The sequence below is a fragment of the Panicum virgatum genome, chromosome 5N (genome assembly GCF_016808335.1).
Source record: "Panicum virgatum strain AP13 chromosome 5N, P.virgatum_v5, whole genome shotgun sequence".
In the NCBI taxonomy this organism is placed as follows: Eukaryota; Viridiplantae; Streptophyta; class Magnoliopsida; order Poales; family Poaceae; genus Panicum; species Panicum virgatum.
This window is the reverse complement of record NC_053149.1, coordinates 64313777-64324752: the sequence shown is the minus strand read 5'-3', so window position 1 is coordinate 64324752 and position 10976 is coordinate 64313777. Positions and strand designations below refer to the sequence as shown.

The 10976-nt window shown below is 41.3% G+C and overlaps 1 pseudogene; it reads right to left on the bottom strand.

Annotated features, from left to right (window-relative positions):
- Positions 1–3135: 3135 nt before the first annotated feature.
- Positions 3136–10596, bottom strand: LOC120672119 (annotated as a pseudogene).
- Between the last annotated feature and the right edge of the window lie 380 nt (positions 10597–10976).

Here is a 10976-nt window from a genome sequence, read left to right as displayed (position 1 = left end):
CCTCCTTCATCAAATAGTAAAGCTCATTTCTCTTTTGGTTCATGCTCAATCCACTCCGAGAATGTCTTAATTGCCCTTCTCCTTTTGCGCCAGACATTCGAACCGTCCAAGCCTACGTCTTCAAGTGAGACCTGGTCGTCCTCCTCTGTATTGATAGGTCTCTTCGCTAGCTCTGCCGTTTGCTTTTTGTCAGCTCATCCAATTTTTTCCATAGAAAGTTGAATTTCTTTTCCTGATTCTGGCTGCATAACCGTTTGAATAGCTTCATAAGGGTTTTGTTCTTGAATTGGCTATGAAAGTTTGCCCCCATATGCCTCATGCACCACCTACTCTTTAGGTCCGGCCAAAGTGCAGTCCTACGACGCTCAGTAGAACCATTATGTATGTCATTGATTGCTTGTAATATACCCTTGTGTCGATCATGAATCAAACACACATTCTCTACATCTTTGACAATCATCTGCTTCACCCTCTGCAAAAACCAATACCAAGTATCCCCTGATTCTTTCTCCACGAAGGTAATTCCCAAAGGAAACAATTGCCTGTTGCCATCAGCTGCAACAGCTGTGAGGATTGTGCCTTTATACCTTCCTATCAAAAATGTCCCATCTATGCAAATGACTGGCCGGCAGTGCGGAAACACCTCAATGCAAGTGCCCAAGGCCAAGAACAACCGTTGGAGTACCTTCTTTCCAGGCTTCTGGGCACATGGATATGTTTTTAAGTCATAGTAGCTACCAGAATTTCTAAGGCATATCGTGTGCAGCAGTGCCGGGATATTGTGATACGAAGCTTCATACGTCTCCCACCTCATCTCCAGTGCTTTCTGCTTCGCTCTGTAAGCTTTGTTATAGCTAATTTTATATTTAAACTCCTCCTCAACAACACAAATAATCGATTTAGGTTCATAACTATGATTGTCCACGATCAAAGGGTACATATAGTTAGCTAGAAAACCTGCACTGAGGTTTCAGTGCTGTGATTCTAGTTGCTCAAATATGCATGTGTGCTCCACAACTTTTCTGACCTCCCAGAAATCCTGCCACTTGCCCATAGAAGCGTACACCCTGAAAGGACATTCGCTTCTCACGCAACGCACGTCATATGTTCTCGGACAGCTCTTGACAACTTTGAACTGTCTTTGCAAAGAGAGAGTCGACCAACATTTTATAGCTTCCTTCATATTGTTACTGTTGCCATACACCGAACCGATGCGTACCTCATTTTGCCTGTACTCCCAAGGGACCGCTTCACCTTCATTTACACTTAATTTTGAAAAATCATACCCGGACTAGTTGTGTGGGACATGATCATCATCATCATCATCATCATCATCATCATCCGAGGAATCATCATTCATTGCATTGTGCTGTTGTTCACCCTCTCTCTGAAACTCTTCAACTATCTCTGGAATGTTTTCCCCTTCATCAACCTGACCAGTTGCTTGACGAGGTTCGTGTGCAGCATGTCTATCATCTTCTACAATCTCGAGTTTAGCACCTTCTTCATGAGGTTAATGCATCGTCTCGGTATCTTCCGATACTATATCTCCCTGCCTTTCATGATCCCCACCAGCTTCAGTACTAAAACTAATCTTCTCGAATGCTTGAACAAATAACACAAGCGGTAAGCCTCTGCTACTACTTATATTGACATAATTTCTCCAATTTTGCGTCCCTTCAAGCGGCAATAGCTCCCAAAACACTGGTTCCCTTCGACTGACCACTGCCATGACAGAGATCTCATGTTCATCTCGCTTAAGGGCGAAAGCTTTGAATAGCCAATTGGATAATGAAATCCAAGTCCTCTCTCTAGCTCGGGATATTTTTTTTGTGATCGACCTAAACTCTGACAAATCTACCCCTTCAGGACCATATCTAACTTCTTCGGACCCATAGAACACTTGAAAATACAAATCATCTGACATGCCTGCCAACATTTACGACAATAATTACTCGTCCTTAGAATTTAATCAATGCTAATAAATATGTCTGCTATTTTTACATCTATGTTAATTGTTTCTCTAGAATTTCTATTACTGACATATATTCGTAGGTTTTCGATGTAATATAATATCAATTAATAATATTTCTATGAGACTAATATGTCCATTTGAACTCATTAATATTTATATGTAAAATAATATTCATATGTAAACTAATATTTTCAATTTTATGTTCTACGATTTTATATTAAAATAAATTATATTCAAATCACTAATATTTATTAAAACTATTTCTACATATAAAACTATATCCAAATCACTAATATTCCTAGTGCTAATCTACCAACTATTATTAATAAAACTAAATTTTAAAATTTACCTGCGACCCAAGGTGGCGAGTGCTGCCTCGGTGCGGCGGCCGGGGGAGCGCCGGCGAGCCGCGCCGGCCGGCCAAACCCTGGGTGCGCCCGCCGCGCCGCGGCCGGGGGGCGGCCCTGACAAAGCGCGACGCGGGCGGCAGAGCGGGCGGGTGGCGGCGCGGGGGAGCGAGCGGGCGGCGGCGCGGGAGAGCGAGCGCGCGGGCGGCAGCGCTCGAGGAGCCAGCCGGGGCATTAATAGGCGGTGCTTACCGCCGGTTGGTTCGGCGGTAGGTACCTACCACCGGATGAGCCAGCGGTAAGTGGCAGCTACCGCCGTTTCAACCGGCGGTAGGTTCCCGGCCCACCACGGCCCATCGACCCGGACTCCTACCGGCGATATGTTGTCAGGCTGTGGCCCACACAACCTACCGCCGGTCCATCCGGCGATATCTCGCTTCCGCCGGATGAACCGGCGGCTGGGTGACAAATTTGCAAAAAAAAAATTCAGTATACATTTTTGATAAATCGAAAAAAAATAATATAAAAATAAAAAATTCGGGAAGTGTAGGGGGAGGCCCAATCGGTTTCGAAGCTTGTGCAGATTAAACAGGAATCCTTTTTCGCCAAGGCGCCTCGATACGGTTACGAATCCGACGATACAGCAATGCCAAAGGCAGAGGTAGAGAAAACAAGGCATCGCGGATGAGATCGATGGCTTATGGATGCATGCAGCCAAACCAACAAAGGGAAAAAGTAAGCAAGCAGCCAAGCCGGAAACGCAGACAAAGGGGGAAAGTAAAAAAGACGAGTGCAATTGATTTGCCAAAGACATCACATAATCCCATGTTCTCATTATCGATTTCAATTTTCAGCAAGAAATGTGACAGTAAATGTTGTTCCTATGCTGGAAATTAGCTACATAATCGGTTCTGCAAGAACCAAAAATGGAGAAATCAAAACCACAGTCAACTATCTTTTGTATGAATTGTGTCAGGTATTACTGTCATTACTCATCACATGTACACTTCTCTCCGCACTCCAAGAAAGAGTTTCTCATTTTCACCAAGTTTTGATCCTGTAGATCGAAGGTGGCCTGAACTGAGTGAAGCTCCCTGAATTATAAGTAATTCATTAAGAGGAAGAAGCAGTAAACTGCAGTTTGCTGAATGCATGACCAAATACAGACGGTACAGCCTGCTTGACTATCACTGGCATCCTTCAGCACATTAAGGACTGAGCCTGAGCTAGCATAATGGGATGTATCAGTCAGTCACCTGAGCAATGCACATCCATGGTGGTATTTTTGGTAAGTCTAGCTAGCATCGTGGCTGCTCCAGACATTTTTGAAAGAAATGATACATCATCGATTAAATAGTAAATAGCCAGAAGACAGAACACTTGCTGTATTGCTAAATATATAGGATTAAGAACCTTTGTCCTTACCTTAAATGCAAAACCTATATCTGAAATGTCAATCTGAAGTGTTACTCTCCTAAGCTTATCTTCCTTGGACTGCCCCAGCTTCATGAATCCCTACAATGCAAACTCCATCACACACTAAACAGTAAACATTTGGGTTGCCATTTCATTTCATTCCAATGCACTAAAAGATTAACCATATTTGCACACCTGATCACTCAAAACCATGCACATGTTAGAAAATTCAAGCATTCCAACTGCTGGGACTTGGGTTGATCTACAGATTCCAATGTACGATTTGTTAAGCTGAAAAAGGGTATACCTAGGTAGGTTAGAATCATACAAGATGAGGTGATAAGTGCATTATTTCACTAAGGCATGGAGTAAGTGTTACCTCTCCAAGAATAGTAGCCTTTTTCTTGCAATGCTGGAAAGTATTTGCCAATGCACACAGTACCATCTGCCCAACATTTCACACATGAGAACAAGATGCAGAAATGCAGAAGACTACAATTAAAAGAACAGGAGGAAGCAAAAAGGAGTAACAAAGCTCTGAAGGCTTCTAAAGAATTGTGACCTTACCTGTTGGTGTTGGGGAAGACATAGTATGCTATCTACTACTGGTGACTTGAATGCCTTTGACAAGGCTATATCCATATGGTCGAATGTCACCTGTGAATAAAATATTAGGCCTCTGATGCTAAAATGATTCAGGCATTAAATAAAATCGTGCCAAATAATTTGGACAGGACCAAGTGAAAGTAAAGATCATTGTGGGAAACTATTCTATCAGTATAAGTAAATTTATAAAGGTTATTTAGTAGAAGATAAAGAAAGAATTGACAACATTCAAGCCTAATGATGGCCGTAGTTCAAACTACTTTCAACGGAAGTACAAGACCAGATTTATGTAATCACATATTCACATAGATCACATAGTTGGCCAATGACAATTTATGACATAAGCCGGCACCTCAAATAAGATTTTTATACTTAGAAACTACCAATCTAGTTTTATGTCATGTCCACCTAGAAATTACTTATCAATTCCTGATGAACTGTGAGAAGCAAAACTTACTATTCCTAATTCTTGACCAGAATCTTGTAGTCTTGCTTCAAGAACCTCCACGGCACTCCTAGAATTAACAATATAAGAATGTTATACTTTAATGGCTCACATTGCTGAGACAAGCAATCTTAAACAGTCACCATTGATTTGACATAAACGAAAGATTTTGTTAGCACTTGCATCAACAAGATTTAGAATTCCTTTGGGTACAAAAAAAAGTTGTGCCCAACATTTTATTAGCTATAGCAATGGAGCTAAGTTTGCAGAGGATATCATTGTTTCAACAAAAACAGAAGTGATTTACCTGCAAACACCTAGAGCTTTTCTCATGTCACCAGGGGCTGCTGCGACTTTCTGATAAAATAACATTCAACAAACATTATAGAATGAACATAGATGACAATACTTTAGTACAATATTATGATTTCTGTCAATGAAACAATACTGCGATCTTTGCAGGTTGAATGCACTTACTCTAGCACAAAACTCCAGAGCCAGTGGTTCAAAAACATCATACTCAAGAACCTGTATAAGTGGCATAGAAAACATATGAACTAATGAACAGCAAGCAATTGAGTGTTTAATAACAGGAGATAGATGCATAGATATCTGAATTGGTAACATGACGAGATATTACCTTTAGTCTATGCTTAATTATGTCAGATATTTGATCCTTGGAATAAGCACGAAAAGTAACAACAAGAGGTTTGCCTGTGAATTAAAGTAGCAAAGTCGAAGGAATGTTAGTTTACTTCATATCACAAAGTGTAGCATTTAACATTGGTGGCGATGCTTACAATTTAAGGATTCAAGCTTTGGAAGAAACCGATCTGCAAGGTCTATGGCATTCGCAATTCCTGAAAAATAGCACTATCAGTCAGCAAAACCATATTAATTGGTTCATTGGTATAAACACCCAGTAGTGGGTGACTGGGTGTGAGTATCCTTCAAAACTTTACCTATTAGTATGCATCTAGAATATGGGCAAGTTGTAAGCATGAAAAGATCATGTAGCACAGCCGGTCTCTAGTTATTAAGTAGTCCATCTCGTCCACAATGACCAACCTGGCAATAGTAGCATGCAATTCAGAGAACAGGCCTAAAACAGCAGGAAAACCCCAATTGTCACCATGGATATAAGCAGTTATTACATCATTCTTCTTGGAGCTGATTCCTTGTTGGAAAACATGCTCTGAAGTTGCTGAAGTGGTGACAGTTTGTTGCTTCCCTTCTTATGGTTCTGAAATTGTCTCAGTATCTGCATTAAAAAGACAATTAGTAACTACAATTTTGGTCGAGTTAGACATGCATAAATAGATCGAGTATATAAATGCACAGCAGTTAATACCTTGCTAAAAATCTCGGATGTGTTTGACAGGTTTGTACAATTGATTGCTAGCGAGTCGGGTGTCTTCTTTCCGATCTGCATTCACACAAAATTAACACAGCAAATCAAAAACTGGAAACTGCAGTGGAACATGAGATGTTGTCAATGCCTACCTCATCAGCAAATCAAAAAAAGGTATGCAGACTTTTGTGAAAGACTTACTATGGGAATACCAGGCAGATTTTGTGGGCTTCCAGGAGACCATAAAAAAAAAGATACCCTCTGAGTTTTTTTTAGAAAAATTGATCCTCAACAAAAATATGTCTGGCACTGGATTCCATCTAGAGGTAGATCTGGAGGAATCTTAAGTGGAATAAAAACATAAAGATTTGATATTCTCTCCTCTAAAACAGGCACTTATTTTATAATGGTGAGAGTTTTTGACAAAAAAATGAGGAAAAACCTTTGCCTCGTAAACGTCTATGGACCAGCTCAAGATGAAGGAAAGGAAGTTTTTTTGACTGAATTGGCTCAAATTTGTTATGAAAACAAAGACCCTATGTTGCTAGGGGGAGACTTTAACATTTTAAGATTTAGTGATGATAAAAATAAAAACTTTCGACCCAACAGGTACTCTGACATGTTCAATTTAATTATCAACTCCTATGCTTTAAGGGACTTGACTTTAAATGGTGGGTTATATACTTGGAGCAACAATCATGAGGATCCTACTCTGGAAAAACTTGACAGATGTTTGATGAGCGAGAACTGGGAATCTCTCTTCCCTCTGTCCAATCTGAGAAAGATCCCAAGATACCTTTCTGATCACAACCCTCTGTTGTTGTGTACAGATCAAGAAAAAATCAAGAAGAACAAAACCTTCAGTTTTGAGAATTCCTGGTTTAAACAGGAGGACTTTCTACCAAAAATACAGGAAATTTGGGGGAGAAAAGTCACAGCTAGCTCTGCAGTAGAGAGATGGTACATAAAAATAAATAGAGTTAAAAAATTCCTCAAAGGGTGGGGACTGAATCTGAAAGGACAAGTCCGACGATACAAACATCTCTTACAGGATGACTTAACCAAACTAGAGAAGAGGGAGGAAAGTTCTAGTTTACCTGCAGATTTATTAGACAAGAAAACTTTTATTCAAACAGAGTTGCAAAAATTATTGGAAGAAGAGGAAGAATACTGGCATAAAAGGTCCAATCTGAATTGGCTGCTTCAAGGTGATAACAATACGGCCTTCTTTCAGAAAGTGGCTAATGGAAAAAAGAGGAAAAATACAATTTTTTGCTTACAAAAAGATGAGAAATCCATAGTGGAAGATGAAAAGATTTTGGAACATGCTACTTTGTACTATAAAGATCTCTTTGGTCCCTCGGAAAATCCTACTTTTAAGCTAGACTCATCTTGTTGGGATGAACAAGATAAAGTGACACAGGAAGAGAATGATCTCCTCTATAGAGCTTTCACTTTAGATGAGATACAAACAGTCATTTTCTCTTTGGAAAAAAATTCTGCACCTGGACCAGATCATATTCCAGTGGAGTTTTATCAAAACTGCTGGGAGATTATCAAAGAGGATATTATGGATATGTTCTTGAAGTTTGAAATTCACAATTTAGATTTGGGGAGACTCAATTATGGAGTTATCACCCTCATACCCAAGCTGAAAGAAGCAACCAAAATTCAACAGTATAGACCCATTTGCTTACTAAATGTGAGTTTCAAGATCTTTACCAAAGCCTTGATGCTTCGGTTTGAAAATTGTATTAGCAGAATTACAAACGTCTGCCAATCAGCGTTTATTAAAGGAAGAAACATTATGGATGGAGTAATGGCACTTCATGAGGTGTTGCATGATACCAAAATTAAAAAGAAAGATGGGCTTATTTTGAAGTTAGACTTCGAGAAAGCTTATGATAAATTAAATTGGGACTTCCTGTTTAGCTGCCTGCGGCAGAGAGGTTTTTATGAAAAGTGGTGTCGTTGGATTAAGCTGGTGGTTACTGGGGGTACTCTGAGTGTAAAAGCAAATGATCTTGTGGGAAGTTACTTTCAAAGTGGCAAAGGTGTGAGACAAGGGGATCCTTTGTCTCCTTTACTGTTTAACCTTGCAGCTGATGCATTAGCAAAAATGATACAACAGGCCCAAAAAAACGATCTAATCCAAGGCCTGGTACCTGATTACGTTGATAAAGGCATGACAATTCTCCAGTATGCGGACGATACAATTCTATGTCTGCAAGATGAGGACGACACAGCTCAAAATATGAAACTTTTACTTTATCTCTATGAACAGTTGTCTGGTCTTAAGATCAACTTTGAAAAAAGTGAAGTGCTTATGATATCGCAAGATGAAGAAAAATCCTTGAGATATGCAGAACTATTCAACTGTGCAGTTGGACAGTGGCCTATGAAATACCTGGGGGTTCCGGTGTGTGGTTCTCGCCTTCACATTAAGGATTGGCTGCCTCTTGATGAAAAACTTACTAAAAGATTGGGAGGTTGGCAGGGGAATTCACTGTCCTTTGGGGGGGAGGTTAACCCTGCTGAATTCTTGTCTTAGCAGTATACCAATTTATAGTATGTCCTTGTATATGCTACCAAAAACAATTCACAAGAGGTTAGACAAAACAAGAAAACGTTTCTTTTGGCAGGGAGGTGGAATAAAAAAGAAATACTATCTAGTGAAATGGACAAAAGCAGCGCGACCAAAAAATAAAGGCGGGTTGGGCATCCAAGATCTCTGGAAATTGAATATCAGCCTTCTGTGTAAGTGGTAGTGGAAGTTGGAGGTTTGCCAGGGAATTTGGCAGACAATTGTTATGAAAAATATGTGAAGGATAAAAATATAGCACAGCTGAAAGTAAAACCAGTAAACTCGCCGGTCTGGAATGATCAGTTGAAAATAAAGGACATTTATCTGAAAGGAAGAGTAATGTGTGTGGGAAATGGACAGTTTACTGATTTTTGGAGGGATTCTTGGTGTGGCATGATCTCTCTCAAAGAGAAATTCCCAGATTTATTTGACATATGTAATGAGACTACAGGGACAGTAGCCCTTTTTGCAAATAGAGGTTGGAACCTGTCATTTAGAAGATGGCTAGATGAGAGACAACAGGAGAGCGTGAGAAAGCTGAGGGATATGTTGGCTCCCTGTGCGTTGTCAAGTGAAAGAGACTATCCCAAGTGGCTGGGTGAAAGAGATGGTAAATTCTCAGTCAAATCCCAATATGCTTCTCTATGGGCAGCTGATACTGAAGATAAAAATAAAAATCTTTGGAAGGCAAAAATCCCTCTGAAAATTAAAGTATTTATGTGGCTAGTGAAGTCTAATGCTATTCTCACTAAGGACAATTTGTCCAAACAAGGGTGGCAGGGGGATCAAACTTGCTCCTTTTGCAGTACTCCAGAAACTATTGAGCATCTTTTCTTTGGTTGTGCAATGGCCAGATACTGTTGGAGTCTAGTTTCTATTGTAATTGGAGCTGACTGTAGACCATCCTCCTTCTCACAATTTTGGGTGTGGGCTGCTAAATACATGCCTCATCATAAAAAGATTTTCATGGTCGGTCTGGCAGCCATTTGTTGGGCTTTATGGAGAACAAGAAACTCTATTTGTTTTGAAGATAAGAAATGTCGATCTCCTACTGAGATCATCTGCTTGGCATCATCTTTTCTCTCTTATTGGGCAGGATTGCAAAAGCCCCAAGGCAAGGTGGAGCTGATGATGGGTGCTGAAGCTCTAAAGAACACTGCTCTGTCCTTCTACCCACAGGAAGCTCCCCCTAAAGACGCGGGTTTGGTTCTTCTTCGGTAGACGCGAGCTGGCTTCCCTCTTTCTGCAGGAGATAGTTTCAGTACTTTTTGCCCTCTGCATTCCCGGCTGGTGGTAGTCTTTGTTGGCTTAGTTTTTGGTCTTGTTTCGGTTTGGGTGGCTGTGTCCCCCGCTTGATAGACTCTGGCTTCTTAGCCTTTTGGTCGGGCCAGCAATCTGCTGGTTACTCCATTCCTTTTCTTTGCAGAACCTATAAACTAAACTGGTACTTCTATAATTTCGTTACTTCTTGAAGTAATGAAGTTCGGGCACGGCCCTTGGTGGAAAAAAAACCTCATCAGCCCAGCGCATTAAGCTCTCCTTGACCTTGTTAATAGATGGGTCAATTGGATCCATGCCACTACAACTTCTTGAAATTGGATTTCATGTTGAAATCCATGCCATTGAGTGGCATGATTTTGAACATGAAATCCAATTTCACGGAGTTGTGGTGGCATGAATCAAATTTTCCCTTAATAGATAAGGTCTTCCCCGTGCCGGGGCACCCACAGATATACAGGCTCCCAGCCTTCTCCTGCTCGACGCAGGCCTTACAGAACTCAAACACGTGCCTCTGCTCATTGTCCCGGCAAATCAATTCGCACGATGGCACCGTTGCCACGTGCAGCGCCTCCTTGACAGCTCTCATCTGCGCGGGATCTGCGTGGCACGACCAATTCGCCATCAGGCTCCCAAAAAAAAGCAACTAAGTGAACGCATGGGCTGGCTAAAATGGAAATTGCGAGGCTTGCCTCGGGGATTCCACTTGGGCTTCTCAGCCGCGACAAGGTCACCGTAGAGCCGCTTCCTCGAGGACTTGGGCGACGCCGACAGCAGCTTCGGCGTGCAGACCTGCGAGATCGAGTAGTTGGTGTGCATTGGCAACGGGGAACGGATGAAAGGAAGCAGCTGACTCGACAGATCTGCATCAGAGGCCAAGTAAAGCAGCGGATCGTACTGTTCCGGCACCGGCGTGCGGAGATCGGAGAGGGGAAGTGTGCCGCGACGCGTCCGGCGACTTGCCAGATCGGCCT